The 16,951-nt window shown below is 33.2% G+C and overlaps 1 non-coding gene across 1 annotated transcript; it reads left to right on the plus strand.

Annotated features, from left to right (window-relative positions):
• Positions 1-9,306: 9,306 nt before the first annotated feature.
• On the plus strand, positions 9,307-9,379 carry TRNAA-AGC. Its single transcript has one exon. It is a non-coding gene; the product is annotated as a tRNA-Ala (tRNA).
• The last annotated feature ends 7,572 nt before the right edge of the window (positions 9,380-16,951 follow it).

The following is a 16,951-nucleotide window of genomic DNA, read 5'->3' on the forward strand; positions in this document are numbered from 1 at the left end:
CACAAAATCTGGAACCCTATACACCATTGTAGGGTGTATAAACATGGTTGTTGTTGCTAAGAGTGCTTTCAATTAAAGTCTACTTGAATTTGAAGCACTCTGAGCAACAACAATCATGTTCATACACCCTACAATAGTGTCAATAGACTTGTACATATGAGACTCAAAGAAATGAAGATGATGGCTGCGAATGGAATTTTAGAAGGCCTAAGATATATTGATATGGGTGTTTGTGAGAGCTGCGTTATGGAAAAATATAAATGAGTTAGCTTCACAAAGACTGTCAGAGAACCAAAGAAAGTTCTATTAGAAATGGTCCATACAGACGTTTGGGGACCATCTCCAATTCTAGTACCAAAATTCCATTTGTAAGATGTCTCGCACTCTACATCGACAACTCTCTGTTTACCTAAGACTAGTGAGATATCTCACGACTACTCTTTTCCTCCTTACCATATCTAGACACTATAACTTTGATCCAGTATTGTCTTATATGGTTAACATTCACTCTTTAATGTCCAAGGATATTTTATAACTATCACGAAACTCAAACCATACAATAAATTCATACAAGTTTTAAAATATATCATATATTTCGACATAGGGTTAGACTGCTTACTTGATCGTGGTGAGACATGTCATCAAACTAAGTCATAGAGAATATACGACTCTTTATTCTAAGAAAAAATCTATATCATCTAAAATTCGACTGCTCTAATATCAATTTGTCACAATCAAAATTTGGAGGGTTCAAAACTCAAATAGAAACTAAAATGGAGAGTGGAAACAAATAAAAATAAAAGTAAATTAATATAAAATAAGAAAATGCTATAAAATTAAAATAAGATTTAGAGTTTAATCTATCTTTACCTATATTTTTCTCTTCATTTATAATTAGTCATAAAAAGAAATAATTGGCAGTACTTTTACCGGATTCAATTCCAATTTCTTCGCAAAACTCTACAAATCTCTCTCTAACTCTCTTTCAAAACAATTCCCCTTCTTTATTTTCTTCTTCTTAGTTTTATTTTCTCTTTTTCTTCATTATTGAAATCTAATTAGGGATTTTACTGTCCTCTAGTCTGGAAAGATGGGTCAAAATGAAAAAATTGAGAAATTAATCCTTATTTGAATTCGCGTTACAGCATAACATAACATAATACATGTCAAACACTCTCAAAATACGACACGTGAAATGGCTGCGAAGCACGTGTTGTTAATACCTCATACAATTCATCCAACCAAGCCAATAGTAACACCATTCACCTGGTTGGCCTAAAGAGAAGTCACTGAATTTCCTGTATAGATGTTCGTTAGATCATACTCATCGATGTCAAGTTCCAAAGCTAAATCCAAATCGACTTCCTTCACTCTCTTTCTTTTTCTCCTTCTTTATTCAAATCGGCATTATTAGGGATAAAGAAAGGAAGAGTTGGAGATTGAGATATGGGAAGAGAAATAAAGAATGTGATACAGGAAGAGGAGGAAATGGGAGGAAGGGGAGAACATGAATAAAATGAGCACACACGCAACTCCTAAGCAAGTTTGAACTCTTAGTACCTTAAATAAAGTTGGTCTTCTCTAATAAAACAGGAATTTCTCTTATGATCATTAAATTCTTATAGATTCCAAGCTTAATATCATTAATACAATTATGCTTTATCTTGAACACGCCAAACATGAAACTAAAGTGCATTCAGTTTAACTCCATTTTATTACCAATATTGAATCATGTGTAGGGTATATTATTGATTTACCTTAAAGTTCTTGTGACATGATAGTTCATATTAATTAAGCTTTTTACAAAATCACAGTTAAAAGACAACAACAATGAACCTAGGTTTATTAGTCTTTTAAAAGACAATTTCTTTGTCAATCTTATCGGTAATAACAGTTCAACTAAATCCATATTATGCAAAGAAACAAGTTTATGACCCATAATAACAACTACCTAAATTATGACCTAAAAATTTGAAAACATAAGTTGTAATTAATAATTACACAAAAATTTTCCTAAATCCATGAACTCATGTCCAATTAGTCAATCCTAAAGATTGTAACTAGTATAGAGTAATTGAAGCTCCACATGAAGTAATTTAAAGTTCCCGTTACTTAACTAAAGTTTATCTCATCTTTAAAAAAACATGAGTTGCACTTAAGTTCATGAAATGCTTATAGATTCCAACTCTTAGTACTATTAATGCCAGTATGTTTCAGATGAGTTTGTCATAAATGAAACTAAGATGCATTCAATACAACTTTATTTTGTTGTCTTACGAGGCAAAATAGAAGAATTAAATCAAACAAACTGATGAACTGAACTGAATCAATCAAACCCAAATTGATTAGTTTATTTTGTTGGGTTGTTCGTTTATTTGATAACCCTAGTTATAGCCATGCAACCACTCAAAGAAAAATATATTTGAGTAGAAGCTAAAAATATTTGGTTTGGTGATATGATTCTCACTTAGGGTGCAAGAGGTTTTGAGTTCAATTCTTGTAATGCCCCTATGACTAAATCTTTTCTTATCGAAGGACTTCATATTAATATAAACTTTTTGTTCCTATATCAAACATACCTTTTAACTTCTGTACACCAATTGTTGGGCAACAAAGATTAAAAAGTTTTTCTTTACATCCCAAGACTTTATACTTACCATCTTAGGAAACAAAAAAAAAAAAGAAACATCCCAAGACTTTATACTTACCATCTTAGGAAACAAAGAAAAAAAAAAAGTTCTTATTATGTTCTTGTTTTGTTCTCCACGACATATTCTCATCGAGGACTTCATGTGTTTCCTGTAATACAACAAAATATGATCTTAATACCTAGGTCCAAGGCTTCATACATACGTTTCAAATGGCATAACAAGGGCATTTGGTCTAGTGGTATGATTCTCGCTTTGGGTGCGAGAGGTCTCGAGTGCAATTTTCGAAATACCCTTTCAAGAGATTGTAGAATTAAAGATATTTACAAAGTAAATAAATATACTTTAAAATGACACAAGTTAAATACATACATTCGCATGAAATTGTGAATATGCCTTTCATACATACAGTTCAAGTAACACATAACAAGGACATTTGGTCTAGTAGTATGATTCTCACTTTGACTGCAAGAGTTCTTGAGTTAAAAAAAAAAAAAAAAAAAGAGTAAATATGAAAGAATGAAGTGAATACTCCACCATTTGTTACTCTTCAATTTCTATTTTAGTATTTTGTGAGGTAAGAATCGTGGGGATGTAGCTCAAATGGTAGAGCAATCCTCTTGCATGCGAGAGGTGCGGGCATCGTTACCATGCATCTCCAAAGAATATTATCAATTGTTAAATATATTATTTCCTTTCAATTTGTTCTTATTTATGACATAATGAGGAGAGGTGCGGGCATTGTTACCATGCATCTCCAAAGAAGACTATCAATTGTTAAATATATTATTACCTTTCAATTTGTTCTTATTTATGACAATGAGGAGAGAGCTCAGATAGTAAAGTAATCGTCTTGCATGCGAGAGGTGCGGGCATCGTTACCATGCATCTCCAAAGAATATTATCAATTGATAAATATATTATTTCCTTTCAATTTGTTCTTATTTATGACATAATGAGGAGAGGTGCGGGCATCGTTACCATGCATCTCCAAAGAATACTATCAATTGTTAAATATATTATTTCCTTTCAATTTATTCTTATTTATGACATAATGAGGTGAGATAGTCCTTCATTTTCACTATTTAGTTTTTCATTTTCACTATTATTGATAACAGGATGTATGGGTTTTGTGTCCTTCATTTTCACTAATTAGTTTTTCATTTTCACTATTATTGATAACAGGACGTATGGGTTTTGTAATGTAAGAATTTTGGGGATGTAACTAAGATGGTAGAGTGCTCTTTTTGCATGTGAGAGGTATAGGGATCGATTGCCCGCATCTCCATTAGTCTTACTTCAAAAATGATCTCCATTAGTCTTACTTCAAAAATGATTAATGATGAATAAGTAAAATTGATTATATTAACAATTTATATGAAGATCAAATAAAGTAAATGAAATAATGATGATATGTTGAATGCACACTTGAATATGAAGTCCATGATGGTGTTAATCTAACACATCATGATGGTGTTAATCTAACACATGCGGAAGCAATTTGGATCTTAGGCAATTTTAGAACATCAATTATTGTAAATAACTAGCATGTTCATAAGTATTAAAACTTAATGAGTTTAAATACTAACCTTTTATAGTTCAAACTTCTTTTGCCTCACGAATCGATTTCGAACCACCACTGGTGTCTTCTCCACTATCCTCCGGCCTTAGAACGGGATTGTGGAATCCGGTGAGTGACTAAACTTGGGAGGAGTTTTGTATATGTGAAAGAGTGTATGTGAGAGGTTTTTCTCAAAGTTTTTCACCAAGATAAAGAAAACCTCCCATGTATTATGATCACTCTATTTAAAGAGTCATGTTTGCATGTTCATGCAAAGTTGAGATCACCAAATTTTGACACTTAAAATTCCACTCAAATGTTTGGGATTATGTGGCAAGCATCCATGTTTGAGTTAACCAAATTTTGACACTCAAAATTTCACTCAAACTCGTAGGGTTTATTTGGAAAACATGCAAGTTTGGTAAACCAAATTTTGACACCTCAAAATTCCACTAACATGGATTTTTCCATTAGATGAAGTCAACTTCATTTTAATTCAATAATTAATTTGAATAATGAATTTCAAATTAAAGTAACATTAAATGATTAATTAAACTATTTAATTAATATTTAATATTGATTCAAATGCCAATCCCAATCAATTCCGACACATAATTGATTAAGATATTTAAATCTTATTTAAATATCTCAGATTCTCTCTTTTTGTTTAATTCGTAAATAAAACAAAATTGCGGTTAAATATATCGTATATATGTAACGCATATTCCCTAATTTGAATTCGAACACTTCGAACTCACTCGTCACACTGTTCTATGGTTTAGTCCGATATGAGCTAGCAGAGGGACCTAATGGACCTATAGATCATGGGCTCCAACGATCCAAGATAACCGGTTAAACTCATTAACCTGGTTAACCAACATGCGTTAACTACTAGGACACTCCACTATAGCCTAGTAGTTGCACTCCCCTCACTATATATATATTTCTGTCCATCTGATATAACCATGATTAGTAAGTCGATCCTTCACAGGTTGTTCGTAACTAGAGCTGGGTCTATTTACCGTTTTACCCCTGAAGTTACTTCTTGTTCCTTATGTCTCACTGATCCTCTAATGAACAATTGGTTTGTGGTCCAACCAGTAAACCAAATCCCTCTCAGACAAATGAGAGGGTGGGGCCCCTTGTTCAAGACCTGGAGTCAGTGCTTAAGGGAACTACCTTTCCTCTATCCTTAAAAGCGGGTAGGAGCGAATTCCGTCTTGCACCCCACGTCCCCAGCCATTCACCCAGTCTTACTCCTGAAATGGGAGGCCTATTGAGTCGGCGAACTAGAGCCACTCTCACCCATACAAATCTAAAGGATAATTCTGAATAAACAGGAGTTCATGGTTAGGTTAGGATTAAAACCGAGTTACCTAGGTTATCGAATGAAAAGAAAATCAGTCTCAATAGTAAACGACATTATAAAGTGAGAGTAGTTTTCTTCATGGTCCAATCTTATGCAATACTCATTGCATAGGACGCCCCCACTCACATGTCTCCACATGTACAATTTAGTGACCACATTGTTTATATCATATACAAAAGTGGGCCGCATCCATAGTGTCCCCAGAATAAGTTACTCAGCCTTATCCTTATACTATAGATCATTTTGACTATATACTTGAACTTGATCCACTCTTATGTCTCTACATATAGTTCAAGTAATCATACTATAGCCAGAGTGTTCTTAGTTTATTGGATTTAGATTAATGATCATAAAGTTTACTTTATTCAATAACAATTTTTACTGAATAAACAACAATAATAACTTTATTGAAAATAGAATATATCTTTGTTTACAAACTATGAGTTTTAGGACATAAAACCCAACAGTCCACAACAAGGACATTTGGTCTAGTGGTATGATTGATTCTTGCTTTGGGTGTGACCTAAAAGGCTTAAATAATGTATCAATCCAACGCACTTAATTTGTTTCACTTTGTGTTCTTGTAGGTGAAACAATTTATTAATTAAGAATTCTGTGTAAGAATTCTGTGTATTGATTGTAAAGGGTTGATGATTAATTAAGAATTCCAAGTATTGATTGTAAAGGGTTGATGATTAATTAAGAATTTCGTGGATTGATTGCAAAGGGTTAATGATTTTCTTTCCGTTAAATCCTTGAACTTCCTCCTATACAAAAAGACGTACCTTACCTGAATAAAGTATTCTAATTGAATACATAAAAGTTATTCACAATTGAAAAGCTCAACAAAATGCTTTTAGCCCCTCAACTCCCAACAAATATAGAATTCAAACTTGAGAGAAAAAATCATATCGAGTGAGAGCTAAAAATGATAGATGTTCAAGAAGGGGAATTTGGTCTAGTGGTATTATTCTTGCTTAGGGTGTGAGAGGTTCTGAGTTCACATCTTAGAATGGCCCCTGTCTTTAATTCTCGATTGGGAATGGAAACTATGAGGATACCACTTTCAAATCATTCCATGAGGGCTTGAGAAAGTCTTGCACTGATGGAAGGCATTATACCCTCGACCCACACAAATTGTTCAATGATATTTTTTTTCTAGGAACTCTTTGTTATGTTAAGGGGCACAGATCCCAATAGTAGTTTTACCTAAAAAACCGTGACCCAACCCTCGCTTTCTGCATCCAACCATTTCATTTTCAACCAAAACGCATGCTCCAAGCCCAACTCGAAAGATCCATTACAAGGACATTTGGTCTAGTGGTATGATTCTTGCTTTGGGTGTGAGATGTCCCGAGTTCGATTCTCGAAATACCCCCAACAACAATTATATCAAATTGAATAACATGGATGTTTAGAAAAAAAAAACAAATTGAATAAAGAAATAATTCACATGGATGTTTGGAAAAAAAATAAATAAGAAGAATAGGAAGACTTGATGAGATTCTCTTCCAATCATTCCATTACTAGTCATACGCCCCTTTTGGAAAACTACAACGACCCCGAGTGACCAGACAGACTTAAATGTAGCCACTGGAGAGGTTGTAACAATCCGAACGATCCCACTACATTAGGACCCTTTCGACTTGCACAAAAGCCATTTCTTTACTAGGAGCCATTGAAAATCACTTCTCGGTTCGTTGACTCTTCATGTCTTCTCTATTGGTGTCTAAAGTTTTTCTTCTTTGCATGACGTCATACCACCTGCTTCTACTTGATGTCTTCTTGGTCAGAATAATAACGTTTCAAGACACATTCTACATGCAAGGCTTAAGTTCAAGCGCATCGAGGACTTCATGTGTTTCCTGCAATACGACCTTAATACCTAGGCCCAAGGATTCATACATACGTTTTAAGTGGCATTACAAGGGCATTTGGTCTAGTAGTATGATTCTCGCTTTGGGTGCAAGAGGTCTCGAGTTTGATTCTTGGAATGCCCTTTCAAGAGAGATTTTAGAATAAAACGAAGTAACATTCTAACTGTGAATGTGAATTGATAAGCCTAGAATAATCCAAATAATAATTGGATTAATAATATCAATGCATTCTATGTCGAAATGATTCATAAATTATACCTAATTTTCTCCCATTTTGGAATTTTCATTTTGGATCTATTATTGATGATGAGATGTTTAGGGTTTTGTGACATGAGAATTGTGGGGATGTAGCTCAGATGGTAAAGTGCTTGCTTTTCATGCGAGAGATATGGGGATCGATACCCCGCATCTCCAAAATAAAACTATCTATTATTAGATATGTTATTTCTTTTCAATTTTTCCTTAGTCATGACATGTTGAGTAGCGATATTTTTTCATTTAGGGTTTTGTGGTGCAAGTAATGTGGGGATGTAGGTTAGATGGTAGAGCACTCACTTAATATGCAAGAGGTATGGGGATTGAGATCCCGCATCTCTAAAAGAAACTATTTCTTATTAATATTTTATTTCTGTTCAATCTTTCCTTATTTATGACATAATGAGCGGAGCTATTTTTTTCATTTTCATAATTATTGATGACGAAACATTTAGGGTTTTCTGATGTAAGAATCGTGGGGATGTAGCTCAGATGGAAGTACGAGATTGATACCTTACTTGTCCAAATGAATCGAGTACTAAATATATTATTTCTTTTCAAATTTTTCATATTTACTACATAATGAGCAGAGATAGTTTTTCATTTTCACTATTATTGATGACGAGACGTTTAGGGTTTTGTAACATAAGAATCATGGGGACGTAGCTGAGATGGTAAAGTGCTTGCTTTGCATGCGATAGGTATGAGGATTGATACCTTGCATCTCCAAAATAAAACTATCCATTATTAAATATATTTTTTATTTTCAATTTTCCCTTATTCATGACATGTTGAGTAACGATATTTCTTCATTTTCACTATTATTGATGACGAAAAATTTAGGGTTTTGTGATTCAAGAATTGTGGGTATTTAGCCCAGATGGTAGAGCCCTCGCGTAGCACTCGAAAGGTACGGGGATCTATACCTTGCATCTCCAAAATAAACTTTTTGTTATTAATACTTTATTTCTATTCCATCTTTCCTTATTTAGGACATAATGAGTCCAACTTTTTGTTATTAATACTTTATTTCTATTCAATCTTTCCTTATTTACGACATAATGAGCCGAGATATTTTTTCATTTACACAATTATTGATGACAGGACATTTAGGATTTTCTAATTTAAGAATTGCACGGATGTAGATCAAATGGTAGAGCGCTCGCTTCTTGTGTGGGTAGTACGGGGATCGATACCTTGCATCTCCAAATGAATGGATTATTAAATATATTAATTTTTTTCAAAATTTTCATATTTACGACATAATGAGCCGTGATAGTTTTTTATTTTCACTATTATTGATGATGAGACGTTTAAGGTTTGATAGTTTTTCATTTTCACTATTATTGATGACGAGACGTTTAAGGTTTTGTGATGTAAGAATTGTGGGGATGTAGTTCAGATGGTAGAGCGCTTGCTTTGCATGCGAGAGGTATGGGGATTGATACCCCGCATCTCCAAAGTAAAACTATTTATTATTAAATATGTTATTTCTTTGCAAGATTTCCTTATTCATGACATGTTAAGTAGCGATATTTCTTCATTTTCACTATTATTGATGATGAAAAATTTAAGATTTTGTGATTCAAGAATTGTGGGGATGTAGCTCAGATGGTAGAGCGCTCGCTTAGCATGCGAGAGGTACGGGTATCGATAACCCGCATCTCCAAAAGAAATTCTAATCAATCTTTCCTTAATGACATGATGAGCGGAGATATTTTTTCAATACTCGCATCTCTAAAAAAAACTATTTGCTATTAGTATTTTGATATGTTTTTTCATTTTCACTATTATTGATGACAAGACGTTTAGGGTTTTGTGACATAAGAATCGTTGGGATGTAGCTTAGATGGTAGAGCGCCCTCTTTGCATGCGAGAGGTACGGGGATCGTTTCCCCGCATCTCCAAAATAAAACTATCTATTATTAAATATGTTATTTCTTTTCAATTTTTTCTTAGTCATGACATGTTGAGTAGCGATATTTCTTAATTTTCACTATTATTGATAATGAAAAATTTAGGATTTTGTGGTGCAAGTAATATGGGGATGTAGCTTTGATGGTAGAGTGCTCGCTTAGCATGCGAGAGGTATGGGGATTGGTACTCCACATCTCCCAAAGAAACTATTTTTTATTAATAATTTATTACTATACAATTTTTCTATTCAATTTTTCCTTATTTATGACATAATAAGTAGACATATTTTTTCATTTTCACTTTTATTGATGACGAAAAATTTAATGTTTTGTGAAGTAAGAATCATGGGGATGTAGTTTAGATGGTAGATTGGAGAGGTATGGGGACTGGTACCCACTTCTCTAAAGGATAACTATCAATTATTAAATATATTATTTCTATTCAGTTTATTTTTATTATGCCATAATGTGCAGAGATAGTTTTTCATTTTCACTATTATTGATGACGAGACATTTAGGGTTTTGTGATGTACAAATCGTGGGGATGTAGCTCAGATGGTAGAGTGCTCGCTTAGCATGCGAGAGGTATGAGGATGGGGATCAATACCTCTTATCTCCGAAAGAATCTATTCGTTATTAATATTTTATTTATATTCAATATTTCCTTATTCATGACATGATGGGTCGTGATATGTCTTCATTTTCACTATTATTGATGACAAAAAATTTAGAGTTTTGTGATATAAGAATTGTGGGGATGTAGCTTAGATGGTAGAGTGTTTGCTTAGCATGCAAGAGGTATAGGGATCAATACTTTGCATTTGCATCTCTAGAAGAAACTATTTGTTTTTAATATTTTATTTTTATTCAATATTTCCTTATTTATGACATAATGAGCAAAGATATTTTTTTGTTTTCACTATTATTGATGAATTTAAAGTTTTGTGGTGTAAGAATCGTGGGGAAGTAGATAGTAGATCTGTTTTATTTCTATTCAATGGTTTTATTTCTATTAAATCTTTTCTTATTTTGACATATTGATTATTTCTATTCAATGGTTATATTTATATTAAATCTTTTCTTATTTTGACATATTGAGCAGAGATATTTTATTTTTAATTTTCACGATTATTGGTGATGGTAGGTTTAGGGGTTTATGACATAAGAATTGTTGTGATGTAGCTCAGATGGTAGAGCGCTCGCTTCGCATGTGAGAAGTACGGGGATTGATACCTTACATCTCCAAAGGAATCCTACTACCAAATATTCTATTTCTATTTCAAATTTTTCTTATATATGACATAATGAGCAAGGATAGTTTTCATTTTCACTATTGTTGATGATAGAACGTTTAGGATTTTGTCATGTAAGAATTGTTGGGATGTAGCTAAGATGGTAGAGTGCACTCTTTGCATGCAAGAGCCACGGGGATCAATGCCCTGCATCTCCAAAAAGATGAACTATTTGTTATTAGTATTTTATTTTTATTCAATCTTTCCTTATTTATGACATAATGAGCAGAGATATTTTTTTGCATTTGTTTAAAGGTTTTGTGATGTAAGAATTGTATGGATGTAGCTTAAATGGTAGAGTGCTTGTTTTGCATGCGAGAGGTACGGGAATTGCTATCATGCATCTCCAAAGGAAAACTATCAATTATTAATCTTATTTATGACATAATGAGCAAAGGTAGTTTTTCATTTTCACTATTGTTGATGACAGGACATTTAGGGTTTTGTGGTGTAAGAATTGTGGTGATGTAGGTAAGATGGTTTAGTGCACTCTTTACATGTGAGAGATACGGGATCGATACCCCAAATCTCCAAAATTTTCATTTTCACTTTTATCGATGCCGTGACATATACCCCACATCTCAAAAAGAAACTAATTGTTATTAATATTTTATTTCTACTCAATCTTTCCTTATTTATGACATAATGAGCGGAGATATTTTTTTATTTCCACAATTATTGATGACGAGACGTTTTGAGTTTTCTAATGTAAGAATTGTGGGATGTAGCTCTGATGGAAGAGCTTCCCACGTGGGAAGTACGGGATCAATACCTTGCTTCTCCAAATGATATTATTTCTTTTCAATTTTTTCTTATTTACGACATAATGAGTAGGGATAATTGTGGGGATGTAGCTAGATGATAGAGCATTGCATGCAAGAGGTAGGGGGATTGATACCTCGCATATCGAAAGGAAGACTATCGATTATTAAATGTATTATTTCTTTAAAATATTTTCTTATTTATGACATAATGAGCAAAGATAGTTTTTCATTTTCACTATTATTGATGACAAAACGTTTAAGATTTTGTGATGCAAGAATCAATTGGATATAGCTCATATGGTAGAGGGCTCACTTAGCATGTGAGAGGTATGGGGATTGATACCCTGCATCTCCTAAAGAAACTATACGTTATCAATATTTTATTTCTATTCAATTTTTCCTTATTTTTGACATAATGAACATAAATATTATTTCATTTTCACTATTATTGATGACGAGTAGTTTTCGGTTTTGTTATGTAAGAATTGTGGGGATGTAGCTAAGATGGTAGAGTGCTCTCTTTGCATGCGATTGGTCTCGGGATTGATACCCTGAATACTCCGCTCTATATTCCTAAAATGCTCTATAATATGGTGGTGCCTTAATGAGATATTTTAAATGGATTGTATACGGGTTTATAAATGTGGTCTGTGCTACACACGAAAAGATAGGGATGTCAAATTTTTGAGTGACTCTTGAAAGGGACTAATGTTTGCCATTTGTAGAGATGACATACAATAGAGCAATTCATAGTATCGTTCTCCTTTAGAGCAATTCATAGTACTATTCATGGTTCTCCTTTTGAAGATGTTGATGGATTTAATCCACCTATGCCTCGATTTGCTCCCTATTCATTCTAATATTTTTGTGAATAAAGCAACCACAAGTAAGGCAGATCTGATCAAAACATTGCATAAACAGGTGAAAGGAGACAATTTAGAAACAAAAAGTTACTTTAAGAATTAAATATTTTTGTGAGTAAAGCAACCATAAGTAAGGTCTGGTCAAAACATTGTATAAAGAGGTGAAGGAGATAATTGAGAAACAAAATTTCAAAGTTGCTTAAAGAATTAACAAAGGACGGAAGGAAATGATTTTTCAACCCGATAACTGGGTTTGGATACATTTCCATCTTAAAGGAAGACAAAGTTACATCCAAGAGGGGATAACCCTTATCAAGTCCTTGAAATAATTAATAACAATGTATATAAAATGATCTCCCTGGAGAATTTTCAGCATATTCTACTTTCAATTTTCAATGTTACTGACTTGAGTCCTTTTGATGTAGGTGGTGATTTTTCTGATTCGAGGACGAATCCTTTTGAAGAGGGGGAAGATGATAAGGATCACGGTGGTCCAAATGTTCCAACTGGACCAGCCAAGAAGATTCAACAAGCATTCATTCTTCATCTATAAAATTTGATAGACTTTGCTCAACTCTCATTTCATGTGTTACAAGCTTATTCGATTGAGAAAGAACCATTTGGAGCTTCAGAAGTCAATATTTAAACCGTTGAAGGAGAGGAGGAAGTTGCAAGCATAGTTGTTAGAAAATGTTATTTATTTTTAATTCATAAAGTATGTAATGGTCAAATTGACTTGTTTTTTTGGTGGAGATTCAAGGGGATTGAGATTAAATCCAGACCACTACCTTCTTTTGTGGGGAGACTATAAATATCCTCAAATTATTATCTAAAAATCAGACTCTAGAGGAATGAAATTGATCTTTGAAGTTGAGATGTTTCCCTAGAAAATCGGAGCATTATCTCTACCATTTCTAAATTTCAATCAATTCTTGGGTAGAATTGCACATGAGTCTATCAAGTTCGATTGTGTGGTTGAGTGAAATTCTCAACTTTCTATTTATTGGGTGAAATTCTCAACCTTCTACTTATTTTCTGGATTTCTTCTATTGATCGTAATACAAACAAGTTTATTTTTTTTCAGGGAATATATTAACCACATGGGTTGATTAATTGCTGTGAACTTTTCAAATGGAATAAGTATTTAAAATGTATTAAGCACATGAGATTATTAAATATGTTTACTAGCACTTTTTTTTTTTTTTTAACATGAGATATAAGTAAACTTAGCAGTAAAAGAAACACTTCAAAGAAGTTAATCCCATTTTACAACATAAATATTGTTAAAGGGTAGCGAAGTAGTTTTGACATATCAATTTAGGTTTTGAAAACTAAAATTAAAAAATTAAAAAATTAAAAAATAAATATAAAATAAAAGTCGTTTTCAAAAACTTAGTTTGTGGTGAAATTTTACTTAAAATTCAAATGTATTGTTTTAATATCTATCCCAAAGGAATGCATATGCTTTAGTCGCAATGCAGCTTCAACCAAAATAATTTGAGCTCGGTCATTCATAATCTCAAAAGTACATGGTAGGAATTATAGGATATGAACTTTATTTATGTCAATATTTATTAATAATATTAATTGAAGTACATCCAATGGATTTGAATAACAAATTCTATTATGTGATGGACAATGTGAAATTATCGTGACAATAATAGTAGGTTCTAAAGCACAAAAGAAATACGTGGATAAATTTCAAATCTTGAGGCACACAAAACACATGGACTAGGAACTAAAAATGATTGATCCACTACAAGGTCATTTGGTAAAGCACAAAAAAAATATGTGGATAAATTTCAAATCTTGAGGCACACAAAACACATGGACTTAGAACTAAAAATGATTGATCCACTACAAGGTCATTTGGTTTAGTGGTATGATTCTGGTTTTGGGTGCGAGTTTCTGTGTTGGGTTGTTGGTTTATTTGATATCCCATGAATATTAGAATAATTCAATTTTGATATCCCATGAATATTAGAATAATTCAATATTAACATGCCTAACTTACACGTGAAAATTAGATAGCTAGATGGCTTAGCCATTAAGCAAAAACACTCTTAGGAAACATATGTATACTTACCACCTTAGGAAACAAAAATTAAGGCGAGCAACCTAGTGCTTTAATAAATACTTTTCCTTATGATTACATATTAATGGTGTAATATGTTGAAGGTATATGTACACTTACCATCTTAGGAAACAAAAATTAAGGCGAGCAACCTAGTGCTTTAATAAATACTCTTCCTTATGAAAGATTTGATTGGGGGACAGATAGGTGGCACCAATGTTGTCACGCCACAGGCTAGGCGATCGTTCTTGCGAGATCCCGAGCTCACGCAAGAGGATTTGGATCTAGGTTAATTTGGTGGTGGCATAAGCAACCGCCTTGCGAGAAACTGTCGATTATTTCCTTGAACTCTTGGAGATAAGATTGCCACAAAAGAAGATCAGTACAATAAATCTTGAATGTATTTATGTTGAATTCGGCAGTGGCATAAGCAACCGCCTTGCGAGAAACTGTCGATTATTTCCTTGAACTCCTGGAGATAAGATTGACACCAAAGAAGATCAGGACAAGAAATCTTGAATGTATATGTGTTGTGTCAGAACAAGTCCATTGAAAGTATGGTGGACCTCAATCCCAAGAAAATAACTCAAAATGCCAAGATCCTTGACGGCATAATCATCCTGAAGCTCTGTAAGAAGTTTCTTAGTAGTCGTAGGAAATAAGCTGATGATAATCTTTTTCAACTGTGTTCATTAACTTAGTAGCCGTAGAAGATATGCTGATGATAATCTTTTTCAACTATGTTCATTAACTTACCCTACAGCTATTTGTATAAGACCCATTAAACGTAACTTACCCTGCAGCTAATTGTATAAGACCCATTAAACGTAACTTACCTATAGCTAATTGTATAAGACCCATTAAACGAATCAATCTCTAGATGAAGAATTTTGGACTCAAAGTTCTAAATTTGAAACTTAAAACATTTACAGAAAGTAAACAGATGGGTTCCAATGTTCAGAGCCTCCATTTGCTTATTTTTCTTTAAACTCTCCTAGAAAAACTAACTATTTGGGCTTTTAATTGTATAAGACCAAACGTAACTTACCCTACAGCTAATTGTATAAGACCCATTAAACGAATCAATCTCTAGATGAAGAATTTTGGACTCAAAGTTCTAAATTTGAAACTTAAAACATTTACCGAAAGTAAACAGATGGGTTCCAACGTTCTGAGCCTCCATTTGCTTATTTTTCTTTAAACTCTCCTAGAAAAACTAACTATTTGGGCTCTAGAATGTTGGAGGCTGACTATTTGCAGCAAAAATCAGATAGAGATATATATACTCAATATTTATATATAGTAGGTGATTATATCTATTAAAGCTATATATATAATAAACTGAAATCATATATATACCCATTAGTCAGTGCTTTCAAAATGTACATTTCTCATTCTTCATTACCTCTCTTTGCATACCTTGAAGTCATTAATACAAAACTTTTAGTCAATATATCTCCTTACATTTTCTCTATCATGTTCTTTGTGTTCATTTAGATCGAGTGTGTGCGTTGTTGTGTGATCCTAATAATGGGTATCAGAGCAAGGTGAGATTCACCGCAATCTGTGAAAATGGAAAGTTCAAAGACAAGAATTGAAAAGTTTGATGGATTCGATATCAGTTTCTAGAAGATGTAGATTGAAGATTCTATGTACGAGAAAGATCTTTAGAAACCCTTTTTGGGGGTGAAGCCTGATACCATGACCGCGGAGGAGTGGAAACTCAAAGATCGTCACACCTTATGGTTGATCTGGTTGACGCTGTCCAGAAACACGACGTTCAATATCATCAAAGAGAAGACGAAATCGGGCCTATTGAAGGTGTTGTCAAATATGTACGAAAATCCGTCAGCTATGAACAAGGTGTTGTCAAATATATACAAATGTCTAAAGGTAGATTTGTTGCAGATCATATAAATTAGTTCAACGTGATTGTCAGTCAATTGAACTTAATGGAAATTATATTAAAAAATGAAATTAAAGCATTAATTTTGATGTCATCTTTACCCGAGCCGTGGTATACTGTTGTTGCTGCAATCAACAGTTCACGAGGATTTGATAAACTGAAGTTTGATGAAATTCGAGATGTCAGTGAAAGTATTCCCAAATGGGAAATTGGAGATTCATCTGGCAATACTCTCAGTGTTGATCAAAGGGAAAGAAGTAAATCAAAGAGCCCAAACAAACATGGGCGATCAAAATAAAGGGATCGAGAAAAATCTCCAAACAAACCAAACGTAAAGTGTTGAAATAGTGGAGAAAAATGATACTTTCGGACAAATTGTACGAAATTGAAGAAAAGAAAAATCACAATATATTATTTCATTTCAAT

This window comes from Cucurbita moschata, unplaced genomic scaffold (genome assembly GCF_002738365.1).
Source record: "Cucurbita moschata cultivar Rifu unplaced genomic scaffold, Cmos_1.0 Cmo_Scf00004, whole genome shotgun sequence".
Classification (NCBI taxonomy): Eukaryota; Viridiplantae; Streptophyta; class Magnoliopsida; order Cucurbitales; family Cucurbitaceae; genus Cucurbita; species Cucurbita moschata.